Source organism: Mesoplodon bidens (assembly GCF_964165515.1).
Source record: "Mesoplodon bidens genome assembly, contig: HAP1_SCAFFOLD_493, whole genome shotgun sequence".
NCBI classification, from domain to species: Eukaryota; Metazoa; Chordata; class Mammalia; order Artiodactyla; family Ziphiidae; genus Mesoplodon; species Mesoplodon bidens.
Window position 1 is genome coordinate 189,894 of NW_027672245.1, and position 19,383 is coordinate 209,276.

Here is a 19,383-nt window from a genome sequence, read left to right on the forward strand (position 1 = left end):
TTCCATCTTCAATATTAAAATGGCTACACAAAAATTTACCAATTTTGATAAGTCTTTCTTTATATGCATGCTGATATGACAGCTGTCACATACAATCTAACAAAATTGTTTTGAAGAAAGTTAAAGACAACTAAGTGCTACTAGAGCCATCTTACAGAAAAAACTGAACGAACCTTTTGGCCCATCCAATAAAAAACACAGTGAGATATCACTCCACACCTGTCAGAATGGCTATCATCAAAAAGTCAACAAATAACAAATGTTGGTGAGGATGTGCAGAAAAGAGAACCCTTGTACACTGTTGTTGAGAAAGTAAATCGGTGTGGAAAACACAGTGGAGTTTTCTCAAAAAACAAATGGCAGAGATACCATGTGACCCAGCAATTCCACTCCTGGGTATATACCAAACAAACAAACAAACACTAATTCAAAAAGATACATGCATCCCAATATTCAAAGCAGTGTTATTTACAATGCCAAGGTATGGAAGCAACCTAAGTGTCCATCAACAGATAAATGGATGAAGAAGATGTGATATATATATATATATATATATATATATATATATATACACAATATATATATACAAATATATATATAATGGAATACTACTCAGCCATAAAAAAGAATGACATTTTGCCATTTCCAGCAACACGGATGGACTTGGAGGGCATTATGCTAAGTGAAATAAATCAGACAGAAAGATAAATACTGTATGATATTGCTTATATGTATCATCTAAAAATACAGCAAACTAATTAACATAACACGAAACAAGCAGACCCACATATATAGAAAACAAACTAGTGGTTACCAGACATGAGGGGAAAGGGGAATATAGGGGTGGGGGAGTGGGAGGTACAAACTCTTGGGTGTAAGACAGGCTCAAGGATATATTGTACAATACGGGGAATATAGCCAACATTTTGTAATAACCGTAAATGGAAAGTAACCTTTAATATTGTATAAAAATTTTAAGTACTTTAGCAAAATAATTTTTTTTTTTTTTTTTTTTTTTGCTGTACATGGGCCTCTCACTGTTGTGGCGTCTCCCGTTGCGGAGCACAGGCTCCGGCTGCGCAGGCTCAGCGGCCATGGCTCACGGGCCCAGCCGCTCCGCGGCATGTGGGATCTTCCCAGACCGGGGCACGAACCCGTGTCCCCTGCATCGGCAGGCGGACTCTCAACCACTGCGCCACCAGGGAAGCCCGCAAAATAATTTTTAAATGAAAGAATAATATGAGAATTTTAAACAGTGGTGATACCATATGATCTGTAAGAAGAAAATAAATCTCCAAAGAAATAAAAATAAATACATTATGGCTGCAACTAGAGAAAACCCGCATGCAGCAACAAAGACCCGACATAGCCAAAAATAAATTAATAAATAAATACATTTTTAAAAATAAAGAAAATAAATAAATAAATACATAAGACTTTGGAAACTGAGACATTTACCTCTTAAGCAGTAGGTGATTAACATCACAGATTTATATTTGTTACTCTATAGATCCAATTGCAATCCTTGATTTTTCCATGAATAATAACAGTTAGATTTTTATCTCTTTTATGGTGCTTACAACAATGCCCATGAAAAAGCTGTTTTCTAAAGATTTGATTCATCTTGGATTATTCTTTTATCACAGTATTTTTCATGACAGAATTAATTGTTCTAAACATGTTTATTAACTTGTCAAGGGAATATTTATCATTTCCTTTGTTAGATGTAGCTGAATGATGTTTTCTACCTAACTAACAAGTATGCCTTAGTTTCTCCTTGTGAATGAGGAATGATAAATGCCTCTTTTGCCTCTGGCTCTTCCTCTGTAAACTGGACACAATATAGATTCTTTCTAAATTTCGTATGAAATCAAACAAATGGGTTATTTGTAAATCAATATAATTTATGTAACATGGTTTTGCATGTTATCTGTCTCAGAATAAGCATAATATTGTATAATTGTATTGTATAATAATATTGTATAATTGTATTGTATAATAAGTATAATATTGCTATTTCATACAGTATAATTATAATTAGAAAACAGAAGTAAACTATATTCAACGCATAAAGGGGAAGCAAAAGTCATAGAGATCTTCTTATATCTCACAAATATTTTCATTTATTTATAGGAATATGCTTTAAAGTCTCAAGACATTTAGTAGATTTCATGTTTATTTATATAGTAAGAGAATTTTCATAAGGGTATAATTTTAGCTTCCTTACTTAGAAAAATTCTGAGGAACTTATATAAGAGCCAATGTTTCAACCATTCCCTTTAATAATACTGTAACTAGCAAGCTAATGAGTATTCACTTCTCTAAAATATCCTAAAGTTCAACTGGGCAGCTTCAAAATTTTTCATATGACTGTTGATTAAAACTTTTATTTGTACCTTGTATCCATTTCATTTTTTTTACTTTCCAAAATAATATATTGTATAAAGGACTCATATCTAGGATATATAAAGAACTCTTAAAACTCAACAATGAGAAAACAAGCAACCTAACTTTATATGTGTGTGTATACACACACACACACACACACACACAATCTATAAGAACAAAAGAAAGAAAAATACATATACACATATTTTTACCAAAGAAGATATACAGATGGCAAATAAGCATATGAAAAGATGCTCAACATCATATGTCATTAGGGAGATACAAATAAAACCACAATGAGATATAACTACACACCTATTAGAAGAGCTAAAATCCGATAACTGACAATACCAAATGCTGTTGAAGTGCAACAAGAACATACATTCATTGCTAGTGAGAATATAAAATGATACAGTTATTTGGGAAGACAGTTTGACAGTTTCCTACAGAGCTAAGCATAGTTTTACAATAGGATCAGGCAATCATATTCCCCAGCTAATTGAAAACCTATATTCACACAAAGGCCTATACCCAAATGGTTATAGCAGCTTTTTTTATAATTGTCCCAAACGGGAAATAATCATATCATATTATCCTTCAACAGGTGAATGGATAAACAAACTTGGTATTCGAGATGATGGATACTTCAGGGGATAAAAGGGAAGAAACTATAGATGCACAGAACAACATGGATGAATCCTAAATGCATGTTGCTAAGTCAAAGATGCCAAATTCAAAAGTCTACATATTGTATGATGCCGTTTATTCAACATTCTGGAAAAGACAAATTATAGGGATGGAAGACAAATCAGCATTTGTCAGAGGTTGGGAGTGAATGACTACAAAGGCCACTCACAGAGAATATTTTAGGTTGATGAAACTGTACTGTATGGTACTAGGCATAAGATACATGACTACGCATCTGTCAAAACACGTAGAATAGTACATCAAAGGGTGAACTTTAATGTATGCAATTTTTAATCAGAGTATCCTGGATGTAATGCATACTGTGACAAATAAATTTAACTGTATTCCCAATATATGATAAAACGGCACTGAAGGGGGTGGAGAAAAAGGAACTGACATAAGTGACTTTGGAAAATGATGTTCTGATTGGTAAATCTAAGACTAGGTGCAAAAATAACTGTACATAAACACCATTTTAGTTGGTAAGTTTGTTTCTCACAGGAATACAGTTAAGAAATATGAAAACACATTTACACTAGTGTAGAACAAATAAGTAAATAAATGGTAAATAATTTGAGTCAGGTTTCTCACTGTTAGTAAAAGAAGTTACAAATAAGCAAGAGGCAAAAGCTAGAATGAACCATGTGATACTGGATTAGAGTCAGACATTAGTATGAACTCACGTTTAGTTTAATAGGTATAGAGATAGACACCTATAGAAAGGATTATAGATATGTGTATACATTGGTTAATATACATGCATATATTCCATAACTCTGCGGACAGACTAGAAACAATGACACCAAGTAGCAACAAACACATCTAGCATCCAGGCCTTAGTTTCTAAACATGGTTCTCCAAAATAACAAAAACCAGACATCCTTGGAGAAATGACTAATTCTAGGCCTGGGGCAATGAAAACACAAGATGAGCCTGGAGCATTATGTAGGGCCAGGAAATAAGGCAGCACTCAAAAATCAAAAGGATAGAGGCAGATCAAAGGGACACAAGAACCCAACTGAAGGAGCACCTGATGGCCTAAGCTGGAACAATTTGAGTCATAAAATTAATTAAACTTTAAAGTTATAGAGAAATATAAAATAAATATTCATGAGTCCATACTGATAGAAATAACTGAATACATAGATAAATGGGGAAAAAGGTACAAATCTTTCTTACAAAGAATTTCAAATAACATATGTAAATACTCTTCCCTCCAGGAGATGGGGCTTAAACTCCCTCTTAGGAGTATTGGCTGGATTCCAAAAAATAGATTATGGAAAGGGAACAATAGTAACTTCACAGTGAAGAAATCTGGCAGACCTCACCTTAACCAAGTGACCAAGGTTAACATCACCAGTAAGTCATTACTGACACAAGGTGATGAGAAAGACATTTCACCTCTATGGTAATCTTCCCCAAAACCCCCAAAACCCTGGTCTGTCTAATCATGAGAAAAACAGCAAACAAAGCCAAATTCAGGGCCATTCTACAAAAGGCTGGCCAGTACTTCTCAAAATTATAAAGGTCATGGGAAACAAGGAAAGGCTGGGAACCTGTCAGAGACCATAGAAGAGAGATGATAACTAAATTCAATGTGATATACTTGATTAGGTCCGAGAACAGAAAAAAGACATAATTGTAAAAAAAAAATCGATAAATCTGAATAAAGTCTGGAGTTTAGCTAAAAGTAATGCACCGCTGTCTTTTTAGTTTTAACATATGTACTACGTAAAATAGTAACATTAGAGTAAGATGCGTGAAGAGTATATGAGAACTCTCTGTACTATCTCTGCAACTGTTTGATGAATCTAATATTCTCAAAAAAAGGTTTAGTTTTTGTTTAAGTGCATAGTTGCGTTGCATTATGATGAATCAACACAGAATAGCTATTAAGCATAGTAGAAACTGTAGCTCCTGTAAAATGCAGATTTGCAAAACCCCCTCTCTCCATATAAATTGTATCAGAATTTTCTAGAAATGGAGCCAAGCACCTGCATTTCATATAGCTATAGGTGAATCTTATGCACACCAAAATCTGAGGATTCCATTTCTAGAGCCCTGTGCCTTTTATAGTCCCAAAAGACTTTTAAAGGCTTTAAAAACCAAAGTAGTAATGGTATTATCCAAGGTAACCAAATTTGAAGAAAGTCAAAATTCAGCATATGCAAGATAGTAAGGAAAGATAATATGTATATAACTGGTGGGCACACAGGATAACAGGGTCATGATAGTTTGGCAAGTGGATTCAAAGTATGGTAAGTATCCAAGTGGCAGCTCAAAGACTAAAAGTGGAAGCAACTTGCTTATTCAATCAACCCTTCCTGGGTTGAAGAAAAGTGATATTGCTATGGAGTGCAGAGAAATTACAACGGGCCTGTTCAATCAATAGGCAACAACTGCCTTAGTATGAAGTGATACTACTCCAAAAATGAATAGTGCTGTACTGACAACCAAAACCAACACCACTAAGCTAATAAACAAATGCTCAAGCAAGTTGAAAGGCTCTGACTGGAGTGTTCTATAATGAACAGATGAACAAGGGAATGAGAATAAACTATGAAAATCAACGTGATGAAACTCACTGGTTAAATGAAGCCTAATTGGTCTCAAGTATGACATCCTGTGTGTCTCTGCCCACCCTCAGTTGCCTACCACATTTACTGTGGTAGAATTCATGCTGGCTCAGGGCACCAGTTTTGAGCCCCAACAGATTCAAGTAGTCCACAACCTTGCTGCCTCCTCCACCCACACAGCATATGCCAGCCCTCCTCTGATACCCAATCACATTCCCTCTGAATGAACCCACTTCGGCATTCTTCTGCCTGCATCAGCTAGCCCTCACTCATGTTTACCATTTATGATGGTTAATTTTACATGTAAACTTAGTCTATGGTGCCTGGTTCTTTGGTCTAGAAGCTGCTGTGAAGGTGTATTTTACATGTGATTAACTTGTAAATCAGGAGACTTTGAGAAAAGCAGATGATTCCTCCATAGTGTGCTGGACGTCATCCAATCAGTTGAAGGCCTTCAGAATGAAGACTGAAGTCCTCCCATGAATAAAGAACTATGCCTCCAGACAGCAATAGAGAAATTCTGTCTGAGTTTCTAGCTTTGGGACTCAAGACTGCAACATGAACGTTTACCTTAATTTCCAACCTGCTGACCTACCCTGCAGATTTCTGACTTGCCAAGCCCCAAAATCACATAAACCAAAGCCAATAGACAATTCCTTAAAAGAAATCTCCCCTCCCCACATATATACATTTGATCCTTGGACAACATGGGGGTTAGAGTGCAGTTAAAAACTGCATAATCCGGTTCTGCGTCTGCAGATTCAACCAACCACGAATCGTGTAGCACTGCAGTATTTACTGAAAAACATCCGTGTATAAGTGGACCCACACAGTTCAAACCCATATTGTCCAAGGGTCAACCGCAATACGATAGTTTACCCTATTATATAAAATACAATAACCTATTATATATCCAATCCAATCCAATATAATATAAATATCCTATTAGGTCTGTTTCTCTGGAGAACCCTAACTAATACACTATTCTGATCATTTTTCTACCAGTAACACTGTAACCATCTTCTCTTATAATGAAATACACTGCAACTATTTTACCATTGCTACACCCAATGATATTTTTTCTTAGTAAGGTATGATATTTAGATAAGTTATAATCAATATATAGACTGAGAGATTCCCATTTTGTTCTTTGCATCAAATAGCATAGAATCAATATTCCATATCCTGGCTGAGTATCAGAATCACTTGTGGCACTTCTTAAAAGTACAGTTGATCCTTGAACCACACGGACTTGAACCGGGTGGGTTCACTTAATCTACAGTACTACTCAGTCTGGGGTTGACTGAATATGAAGATGTTCAACCATAGATACGGAAGGCCGATTGTAAAGTCATACTTGAATTTTCGACTGTGTGAGGGTCCACACCCTTAACCCCAAAGTTGTTCAAGGGTCAACTGTACATATGCCAGAGTTCAACCCCGAACTTGCTGAATCAGAATTTCCTCAACTGATTTTGATTCACAGCCAACGGCTGAAATCCCTGGGCATAAAATCATTTGACCACAGTATCTGCAACAGGATCTAGTCCAAGGTCACTTTTTTAAATAGAGAACTTGAGGTTAAGGGAGAATAAATTACTTATTCAAATTCCCAAAAAGGGTAAGAATGAACAGTATCAGGCTGCTATGTTTTTCATATTTCTATAAAGTACCTTTTATTTTCTTATATAGACATTTCCAGAAAAAAGATAACAAGTGGCATTCCAATCACTCAGTGCACACAGTTATACATAGCTTATCATCTGATCCACAGCTCTAGTTCACTAATATAGATAGATTATAATATTTAGAAAATAAAAAGAGGCAGCTCTATTTTATAAGGTAGTTCATGCCATGTACACATCAAACTATCTGGTATATAGTTAGAAGACCTTGTAAATAGCTAAAATCTTGGCTATTAATTGTGTTGTAATAAAACTTTGAGGACATGTAAATGGTACTATGTTATGTTTGATGATTTAATCAAAGAAGGGTGACCTCACTTTCCTAGTGATGGAACTTCGGTAGATGCATTCAAAGAGCTAACATAAATCTTAGGGCTTCCCTGGTGGCGCTACTGGTTGGGAGTCCGCTTGCCGATGCAGGGGACGCAGGTTCGTGCCCCACTCCGGGAGGATCCCACGTGCCACGGAGCGGCTGGGCCCGTGAGCCATGGCCGCTGGGCCTGCGCGTCCGGAGCCTGTGCTCCACAACGGGACACAACAGTGAGAGGGCCGCATACAGCAAAAAAAAAAAAAAAAAAAAAAAAAAAAAAAAAATCTTAGCTTATTTTCTAGTAGCTAGCAAAAAACTTCCAAAATCACTTCATATTGTGGATATGAAAACACAAAATAATCAATAACCTCAGTTTTTCACTACCGCTGACTTCTAACACTCCATGGCTTCTAATACAACATTTGTATTTTTTAAAGAATTAAAAATTGACAGAGTATATACATACACAATCAGCTAAGATGCATGTTTCCACTAATGTCTACTTTACCTAACTAACGTCCAATATTGGAAGGGTAGGCAAAAATATTCAATATTATTATTATTTTTAAATTATACCACTCTAACCCTAATTATAAAATACAGAATACTATTTTATATTAATAATCATATCTCTTTATAATAATTTACTACATATATATTCATACTACAATCCACATTAAGGTACAAATTTTAGCGAACATTAACATTAGTGATCAAAGCCCAATATGTACGTACGAATCTGTGCACTCCATACATACATACACACAGAATGGTTTTCTAAGATGTCACTGAACGTAGCGCAAAATGTGAATTGAGATGTTATTTTGTAGAGAGTTCTAATATTATATTATTACCTGTTTTCTCTTGTTCATTTGACCCAACAGCATTCTTTTGCAACAAGATAGTCTGAGGGATGCTCTACATCATCCAGCTATGAAACAGAGTTTTATAAACCCAAGTGTCCCATAGAGACATTTACTCCAAGGAACTGGTATAATTCAAAATGTAATCTAACCAAACATGCTTCATAGTCTGGCTAGGAGAAGCAATACCATGGTTTATAGAATAGTGTCTCTGGAAAGAAAAGGAAGTGGACTCTTGGTTCTGCATAAAATCTTGTTAATCCTATTTCCATTTCCCCCTCCTACATTTGTAATAACTGAATAAACTGATTATGTTTTTTTATCTTGTAGCTGCAATCTCTGTAGACAGACTGATTAAAATACTTACATTGATGTGATCAATATAGTTACCAATCAATAACGCTCCAGGAATTGATTTTTATAATCTGAGGAATTCTGCACCTTGATTCATTTATATACTATTGTCTTTTTTCTAAAAATTAGGGATTGTTAATGTGGAAAATAAAAAAAAGGATTAAGGGGGAAGGGCCACGAAGGGAAAATTGCAGTTCTCTACAGCATAACTGAGGAATACATGTGATTAAGGAAAAAGTGATGATTTGGGGGGGGGATAAAAGCGTGGATAATTGATAGAGAACTCGTGAAAGAGGGAAGCAATTGTAAATAGATTATTGTGGATGTGGAACTGACATTTCCAGTTATCATTACTGTTTTTTGTCCTTGACAGTTAAGATCTGAGGAATGTTAAGCAATGTTTCAATAGCTGCATGTATAAGAAAATAATATTCCCGCCACCAGAAGCTGCTCTAGTACAGCTTCCCCCTTCTACTCTAGGCCATGGACTCTACCACACAGACACTCAAAGGCAAGAGTGTTATCCCTTAAAATTGTCAGTAGTTCTCTTCCCCTCAACTCTCAGTTCCAACAGCCTCTTCCCTTTCTAATGGGCTGCCTTTAGCCTCACCTTCCTTCCCAGATCCAGCAGTTACTCCACAATAGATCTGCATTGCACGTCCTGTAAAGGAATGCAAGGTTTTGTCTTGGCGTTCAGTCTCTCTTCCAAGAGATACACACACACACACACACACACACACACATATAATGTATAAATTCATATTACTGCCAATGGTTTCAAAGAATCACTTTTCTGGCAGAAGAAAATCAAGGGATTACATTACTAATGGAGCATTGAGTCATACAGCTGACAGTATTTGGCAGATTATTAATGAGCCTTTAATCCTGGGTTGCTTGTCATGTATGAAATCAGAACTTAAGAGCACCATCTACATTAGAAAAAGCAGGTTGATAATCTTTCTATTTAAAGAACGTATGCCAATCTTTTAATTCACTTTATAATAAATGAGATTTAAAATCATTTGGGCAGAAAGTTACTAAATATCAGATATTTCCTAGAAATTTGAAACTTTAAATAGGTTTAACTGACCTTAACTACTCAGATATATTTGGAAAATGGCAAAAGACTTCAAGAAAATAAGTCAAAAGGACATTGTTTATTTTTCATGTATGAACTGAAATATAAAAAGGTCAGAGGAAAAGTAATAAATGTTAGTAATACACAGGAAACACTTTACAAAACATTTACTTTGGAAACTGTGCTTTTTGCTGAGTTTAACAGTGGTTGGTTGAGGTATCATATTTTTATAAAAAAGGAAATCAGCAAATAAGTCATTGAGAATATGGTTAAAAAGTTTAGAAAATTAGGGCTTCCCTCGTGGCGCAGTGGTTGAGAGTCCGCCTGCCGTTGCGGGGGACACGGGTTCGTGCCCCAGTCCGGGAGGATCCCGCATGCCGCAGAGCGGTTGGGCCCGTGAGCCATGGCTGCTGGGCCTGTGCATCCGGAGCCTCTGCTCCGCAGCGGGAGAGGCCACAACAGTGAGAGGCCCGCGTCCCGCAAAAAAAAAAAAAATTAGAAAATTAAAATGTGAGAGCATATTACTCATGTCAAATTATGAAGAATAATGATTACATTAAATACAAGCTTATTAACACATTGGGTTAATAGTATAGTAAGGTATGGAATCATAAGGAACATTTTATAAGGATTTTGCATTTTTTTCCTAACTTGTTTGGAAAAACTTACACTTGATTTTAGTGAAACAAAGTATCTACACCTTCAACCAAGACATTCTGGATTTGTAGGTTGACTAACACCATTCCACCAAAATTATTTTCCCTAAACCTAATTGCTATGTAGGAAAAGGTATGAGAACGTCTGTAGCAATTTCTGTATCTGTGACAATAGTAGTAAAGATTTCAAACAAAATATTATTGAATATATATGAATATTTCAATATATATATACATATTCTATTATCAACTCATTAGCATCTAATTTTACATCCATCACATATACATTCTGTCAGTGAACATAGTGAACTGAAACCGACTCTAGGGCCCATGAGATTAAAGTCAACGCCTGTTGCAATCATTCAGCATTTAGCACAAAGCTGGAATATATTAGGTCCTAGATAGTTATTGACTAGACATATGGTGTGTCCATGCCATTCTAACTCAGTGTTCTCTACCTGTATTTGTGAATTCCATGGATCTGTTCTTGTGTTTACATGCAAATGAAAAATTCCTGGAAGCATTTTCAAAATTATCTGGATCTGTCTATAGCTCAATGCAGCAGCACAAACTCACTGTCCATGCCTGCGTGTGTGTTTTGAATCACACTGAGTGTGACTGCTGCTAGGCTGGCATGTTCTAGTGTAAAAAGGACAACTGTCACATGTCCACCCTTATAGTCACATTTTACCAGCTGCAAACACTAAAATTTCCTTTTAAAGTGATGACTGGGAGGTGAAAAATAGTTTAATAGAATGAAACTCAAAGGGAAGAGTGTTATCCCTTAAAATTCTGTCCGTAGTTCTCTTCCCCCTCAATTCCCAGTTTGAACAGCCTCTTCAGTTATTGAAGTTACTGAGGCTTTTAATGGTATTTCATGAAATCAACAAACTGCATCAGAATTACTTTTCACAAACTAATAAAAAAGAACATGGACAGACACTATTTGAATGATGACTTCCACTACCTGAAAGCAAAAGTACATTATGAATCATCATATGAGCTAAAGTATGTCATGTCTTCAGTACAGAAGGGCGGTAGAGCACTGAGATCTTTCACGGATGTCGGGACACAGACACGGCGCACTCGAAAGGGAACCTGCATCTCGTCAACTAGTGTGTTCTCAGTGACAAGGGACTGTGTTTAAGACAAAAAGCATAATCGGGTGCATAATTGGAACTTCTTAATTTTAATAGTTTTATAGTTGTATTTGCATATATTTACAAATTGTCTGGTTTACACTTATAAAAGCATACCAATTTCTATGCCTGGTTTTATGTTTATGCATATTAAACTAAAATTATAATAGTAATTTATCACCATTGGGTGTCTTTGATTTTTTTTCCTTCTAAAGGAAATAGAGTTTAAATATATATTCAACATCTACTCCCACTCATTTTTTTAATTTGGAGAAATAATGAGACTAAAACTTTTAATAGGCCACTCAATATTTTAATTTATATTTTTGAGCCCCTACTATGTGAAATTTAGCATCACAAGTTGAACAGTCTTTGTTCTAATGGAGCTCATGGTCCAGCCAAACTTCCCAAACTACCTAGAGAGGAATCCAATTCAGAGTGTCACTCTCTGCTATTTATAAGCTCTGTGTTTGATCATGTTACATACTTTAATTCACAATTTCTTTATCTGTAAAATATGGGTAATAATAATCAAATCTAATCCAGTATCTGTAATAATGAGGTAATGCAGAGTGAACAGCCCAGAGATATAGAATATTGATGTATCACTTTTCACTACCTCTCATTAAATGATTGATTTATACATATGTATACACACACACACACACACACAAAACACAGAGAGTGAGATAAGCCACCAACTGCTGCTACTTATGGTCTACTTCCTTAAGATTATACCATTGATCCTACTTCATCTATTAATTTTCAAAGAAGGAATTATATGTAACATTTACTAGCACTTAGCTACAAAAGAAATACAAATATGAGGAGCTTATAGAACAAGTTTTTATGTTAGTACCTATAAAATACCTGTCATATAATAGGTGCTCAATAGAAATATGCTGAATGAATGAATGAGAGCTAATCATTGACACGGAGTCAGAACTTATTGTCTAATATCAGTTGTGTAACTATTAGTTCTGTAACATTTGTAAATTAATGAAGGGAACTGAAAGTCAAAACAGTTTTTGCAGATTATAGCATGAGAATTTTTATTTGTTGACTCTGCATTTATCATGAGTAATACTGTGATAGCTAATTTTTATATGTCAACTTCAAAGGGGGAACCCAGATATTTAGTCAAATGTTATCGTTTGTGCCTGAAAGGGTGTTTTTCCATGAGGTTAACATTTGAAATAGTAGACTAAGTAAAGCAGATTGCTTTCCTTAAAGTCGATGAGCCTCATACAATCATTTGAAGGCCTGAATAAAATAAAAATGCTGACCTTCCTCTGAGTAAGCAGGAACTCCTCTTGCCTGACTGCCTTGGAGCAGGGACATTGTTTTTTCCTGCCTTCAACTTGAATTTCCTGGGTCTTGAGCCTCCTGGCCTTTGGACTGGACCTACACCATGGACTCTCCTGGTCTCAAGTACGGCAACTGCAGATTTTGAGACTTGTCAGCCTCCATAATCACGTGAGCTAATTCCTTATTTTATATAATATACAAATATATCTTCTATTGGTTCTGTTTTTCTGGAGAATCCTAACATAATACCAACACTGACCACAAACATTTCAAAGAAACCTTCATCTTATAGTCCTATAGTGATATTTTAAAAGACATTATCTTAGCACAGACCAAGTTATAAACTATAAAATTTGATTATCAAATTTTTTTAATTTCGGGGGCTTCCCTGGTGGCACAGTGCTTAAGAAACCACCTGCCAATGCAGGGAACATCCGTTTGAGCCCTGGTCCGGGAAGATCCCACATGACACGGAGCAGCTAAGCCCATGTGCCACAACTACTGAGCCGGCATGTCACAACTACTGAAGCCCAAGCACCTAGAGCCCATGCTCCGTAACAAGAGAGGCCATCGCAATGAGACGCCCATGCACTGCAACAAAGAGTAGCCCCCACTCGTTGCAACTAGAGAAAGCCCACATCCAACAAAGACCCAATGCAGCCAAAAATTTAAAAATAAAATAAATACATTTAAAAAATAAAATTTAAAATTTTTCTAAAAACATCATCTGCTCTGAAGTTTTTTCATTCTGTGTTTGTATTTAGCTTTACATTCCTCATTAAAGAAAAACTGGATGCAATGTTTTTGTTTAGATATATGTATATTTCCTTCATGGAAATTTGAGGTTCCAGTTCATGCTAGTTTATTGATTTCCCTTTAAAAAGTTAGATTTTAAACCTTAGGTTTCTCTTAGTTATAACATGTATTTTAACATTATCTTCTAACCTAGGGAGTAATGATGAGGGATAAAAAATCTGAGAAACACCATTATCACCCCTTAGTATACATAGAACCATTCAATAGTATTATTTTAATATTTGAAGAGTAAAGTTGTCCAGATAAATTAATTATTAAATGATCTTGGGACATAAGGAGAAAATGTCCTACAAAATCAAGATTTCTTCTATTTAAATAGATTCTTCCAGTGAAGCCTACAATGGACTATTCCAAGGAAATTTTTGAAAGATTGCAATTATATTAAGACTAAACACTGGTGTTAAGCAAACATAGAATACAATTTTATCTCACTGAGAAACTGATCATGTAGTTCTTTTCCATCTCTAATGTATGATCCTATCATTAACATCAACTTATCAAATAGACATTGTTATTATTCTATTTCTTTACAGACTCAACAATTAAATGCCTCTAAAATTGCTTAGATAAGTGTACAAAGTGACAGTTGATATTTGATCCTTTGCTTCCTTCATAAACAATGATTATAGCACAGCATGAGCTTTCAAAGAGAAATAAAGGGACCCCCCAAAAAAGTACATTAGTCAAAGTCATGGTAATAAAACTGTAAGTGAAAACAGCTATTTTATCCAAAAACTTTAAAACCATTGAAAGCACTTAAAACAGTCCATCACTCTTTCTTGTACCTTGAGAACAGAGACCATGTCTGATTCTTCTGTGTATCTCCAGAGTCAAACACAAAATATTATTACACATATTTGGAATACTGTCTAGAAATGGCTGTTGAATTAATTAATTATAAATACCTAGATTGGTCTTATGTCTTCCACTATAACATCCTTAACTTCTAAGAAAATATTGACTTTTTAATATCATATACATGTGTAATATCTTATACGTATTTACTGGAGACAAGAAAGGGAGAAAAACAGTAGTTTTTTGTTTTGTTTTGTTTTGGTCTGCTTCTCCACTAGAATACAAACCTCATGGGAACAGACTTTGTCTCTCTGTTACTAATATATGCCCAAATCCCATACCAGTGCCTGGGCCATATTAAGTAATCAATAAATATTTACTGAATGAATGAATGAAAGATAATTTGAGATCAATGGTATTTCCTACCACTGTGGCTCATTCCACACAACATAATTGAGGCGTTACAAAAAATGCTTGCTGAGTGGCAGTGAAAGGACAAATGAGGCTGGAGGGGATAAATACATCCACACAGTTAAGCTCTTTCTCTAAGAATACACCTAAGCCTTTTGTTTTCTGACAAACAAAAGAGAAGTCTGCACTTACCCAAGACGAAGGAAATTGCTAAATCACGTGAAAGGGACTCCGAGACAGGTACCGCAGGCCCCGCGGCTTCGCCTTCACCTTGGCCTTCACACCCACCATGCTGCCCGCGCCGCCCTCGCAGGTGCGCCAGAGCTACCACGCCGACTGCGAGGCCGCCGTCAACAGTCATTTCACCCTGGAGCTCCACGCCTCTTTCGTGGGCCTGGCCGCGGCCTTTTACCTCCACCGCGACGACGTGGCCTTGAAGCACTTCAGCCGGTTCTTCCTGCGCCACTGTGGGCCCAGGGCCTGAAGCGCCTGCAGAACCAGCGCGGGGGGCCGCCTCAACTTCCAAGACATCAGGAAGCCAGTCAGTGACGAGTGCAAGAGCGGCCTCAAGGCCATGAAGTGCGCCTTGTTCCTGGAGAAGCAAGTGGTCGACCCGGAGCCTGCTCCACTGCACCAGCTGGCCACCGACAAGTGCGACCCCCACCTGCTCCACTTCCTGGCAACTCACTACCTCAGCCAGTAGGTGGCGCTCATCAGACAGCTGGAGGGTCATGTCACCACCCTGAGCATGATGGGGGCCCCAGACGTCGAGCTGGCAGGGTAACTCTTTGACAAGCTCACCCTGGGCGACAGCGACAAGAAGAACTGAGCCTGGACTGGACTTCCCCAGAGCCACGGGGTGACCAGAGCCCTGGTCACCATGCCTGCCATGCAGACGGCAAGAGTGCCCTTGCAGAAGAAGTTCACTTAAGTTTTGGTTCTGTTTTTTTTTTGGCAACAAGGGCAGGACTCTCTTTTCCTGGACTTTATCACTTAAGTTTTTTTCTTCCAGTTTTTCCATTTCTTCCAATAAAGTTATTGGTTCATAAATAAATAAAGGTCTCTGGTTGATTCATGTGGGCAAATCTCTCATTTTTTAAGTTTTAAAACAGGTATCCAGGAGTTTCTGAACACAGCCATACCCCAACCAGATGCAGCTCAGGATCTCCATAGTGGGAGGGAGAAGGTGTTCCATGGGGCCCTGGAAAACACAAAATCAGTCTTCCCCTTATAAATAATGTAGGTATATGGGGGTAGACTGGGGTGGCGTGGGGTGAGGTAGGGGTACCTGGTGAATGTGGGTGCATGTGCATAGTGAAAGTATAGAACCATAGCCTGAAAATCATGATTGCAGTTGCCTCTGGGGAACAAGTGAAGGGAATGGGATTGGGCAGGAATTAAAATAAAGGGTGTCTTCAGTTTCACCTGACATGTTTATGTGCATTAATTATGCAAATACTAATGGTTAAGTATGAGTAGCAAGATGGGGGGTGGAGGGGTTTGGAAGTCTGAATGGTGGAGTATCTCTTTGACAAGTTCACTCTGGGCAACAGTGATAATGGAAAAATGAGTGTTAGGCTGTCTTGCTCAGAAACACGGAGGTGACCTCCCATGGTCACCAATGCCTGGCATGCATGTTGTAATAACAAAACATCCACTTATATATGTTTTCTTTCTTTGTATCATATGTATATATGCATGCTTGTGTGTGTGTGTGTATACATATATATATGTATAAACATATATATATATATATATATATATATATATATATATATTTTTTTTAACTCCAACAAGCAGCAGAGCTCATTTTGAAGTTCATTAGGAAGACGCCCTTTGTTGAAAAGCAGTTCGGCGATCACATTACTGGAAATGATATAGCTGCTTCCTAGACCTTTCCTGAGCCTGGCTGTATTTCTGCCCTTGGGTTTCACATATCCAACTTTGATTTAGTTTTTGTTATTTGCTACCAAGAGAACCTAAGCTAATATGTCCTATTATCAACACACTTTTACCAGCCTCCACTGTATTTACACTAGAGTAAATAGCTCTTCTAAGGTAGTAAATGACATTTTTCCCTTTATCCCTACTACAGAGTCCACTGAAAGGAAAAAGGATCAAGGGTGGAAGGGATCAAATAAGAACAATTTCCCGAATGGAAATACAGAATACTGAAGCCTGCTACCATATGCATCTCTTCTCACCTAAAAGTGTTTTCCTCATAATTTACAGAATTTTAATTCCTTAGATCAACCTTCCCAAGACTGTGTTCAGTATCAGCCAGTGCCTCAAAAACATTCACAAGTGTTCAGTGGAAAACTTGTATTAATCGAATTAGCAGGATTTTTTGTTTTGTTTTTTCAGTTTTTGTTTATTCTAGGAATTTTATCTCTGATGTAAAAAATATACATTTTGAATGTATAACGTGGGGATAAAATATTCAGTGTTTCCCAAACATTCTGATCATGGGATTCTTTTTCTACCAAATCTCACAGAACAGTATTCCAAAGAAAATAGCTTTGGAAACAACGTTAAAAGGTCCCACTGTGGGCTTCTCTGGTGGCGCAGCGGTTAAGAATCCATCTGCCAATGCAGGGGACATGGGTTTGATCCTTGGTCTGGGAAGATCCCACATGCCGCAGAGCAACTAAGCCCATGTGCCACACTACTGAGCCTGTGCTCTAGAGCCCACAAGCCACAACTACTGAAGCCTGTGCACCTAGAGCCCATGCTCCGCAACAAGAGAAGCCAGCAAAATGAAAAGCCCATGCACCACAATGAAGAATAGCCCCCACTTGCCGCAACTGGAGAAAGCCCGCATGCAGCAACAAAGTCCCAACGCAGCCAAAAAATAAAATAATATAAAAATAAAGTAAAAAAAAAAAAATAGGGCCCTTCGTGTGTTGTTCCAGAAGCACATACCTGGTAGCTAAACCTCATTCACTTTCACTTAGAGGTCATTATGAGGAACGGGAACCTTTGCTGTGAAGGTTTCAGCACAGTAAGCTTTAGACAGTAAGTGTAATGCAGGGCCCTCACCATGACAGTGGGTAGGTATCACACACATCCATTTTGTTTCCTGATAGGTAACTCCCAACACTGTATTTTTCCATCTGTTCTAATTTACATTTCTAAATGAATGGTCTCTGGGAATGATAACATTGATGTTTCTCCAGCACTTATATCAAAGTCAAGAGAAAGTTTAAGGCTGCTAAGTAGTTTATATTCTTCACCTCCCTCTACCTATGTATTCATCTCACCAGCAGCAGAATTCTTCATTTATTTTCCAGACTAGATGGCTGAATTTTGGTCAGTAATACACCTTTTGGTCAAAAACAGTCTGTGCCTGCATCTTTTTGAAAATAAGATGACTGTTCCTCTCACCAAAGCATGCTGAAATTTCTCAGAATTCAGACATTTAACTATAAGAAAAGAAATAAGGCATACATACTACAAAACATTGTATTAATGAAGTCCAAGATTGTTAAATAAATATATAATAAGTAATGTGTTTAATGTGTAGCATGTCTTTCCTCCAGTAGAGATGATCAACATTATTCACATCATTATTTGATTTTTGAATGAGCACCTTATGGCAATGCATTCCTCTTTAGGTTCAATGCAGGACTTATCAAGTTTCTCTACAGCCCTAAAATACATGCTGCAATTCTATAAATTGAAACTGCATTATTCCCAAACAATATAGTGGGCATGAGGCAATATCAAAAATCTTGTATATTTTTAAAATTTAAATGTGTTCCCACAACAACCCTTAGGTATCAATTCTCATGACACCTCCACTGAATTTGATAAGGTGTCTATTTTATTCCCAGGCAGATTCAGCGTAATACAAAACTATTATTTTCTCAATATGAGAAATATTCTATCACATTAATACACGATTATATAAGGCTGGAAAATAAGAAGGTGATTAAAGCAAGCTTCTCAACAAGAATACTATTTCAGTCTGGCCCATCTTATTAACCACAACTTTCATTTGTCTACTGTTTGGCTGATTAATTCGATTCAACAGGCATTTACTCTTTTTTTTAAAATAAAGTCCAATATTCTCGACTGTTTATTCTATTTTATTTTATTTTATTTATTTATTGGCTGCGTTGGGTCTTCATTGTTGCGCATGGGCTTTCTCTAGTGGTGGCGAGCAGGGGCTACTCTTCGTTGCACTGTGCAGGCTTCTCATTGTGGTGGCTTCTCGTTGCAGAGCAGGGGCTCTATGCATGTGGGCTTCAGTAGTTGCAGCACATGGGCCCTAGAGGGCATGGGCTTCATTAGTTGCAGCATGTGGGCTCAGTAGTT

At 37.0% G+C, this 19,383-nt stretch overlaps 1 pseudogene across 1 annotated transcript; it reads left to right on the forward strand.

The window, feature by feature from the left end:
- The first annotated feature begins 15,118 nt into the window (after nucleotides 1–15,118).
- LOC308610423 (ferritin heavy chain-like) lies at nucleotides 15,119–16,250 on the forward strand (annotated as a pseudogene). Its single transcript has one exon. The product of its transcript is annotated as a ferritin heavy chain-like (transcript).
- Nucleotides 16,251–19,383: the final 3,133 nt, after the last annotated feature.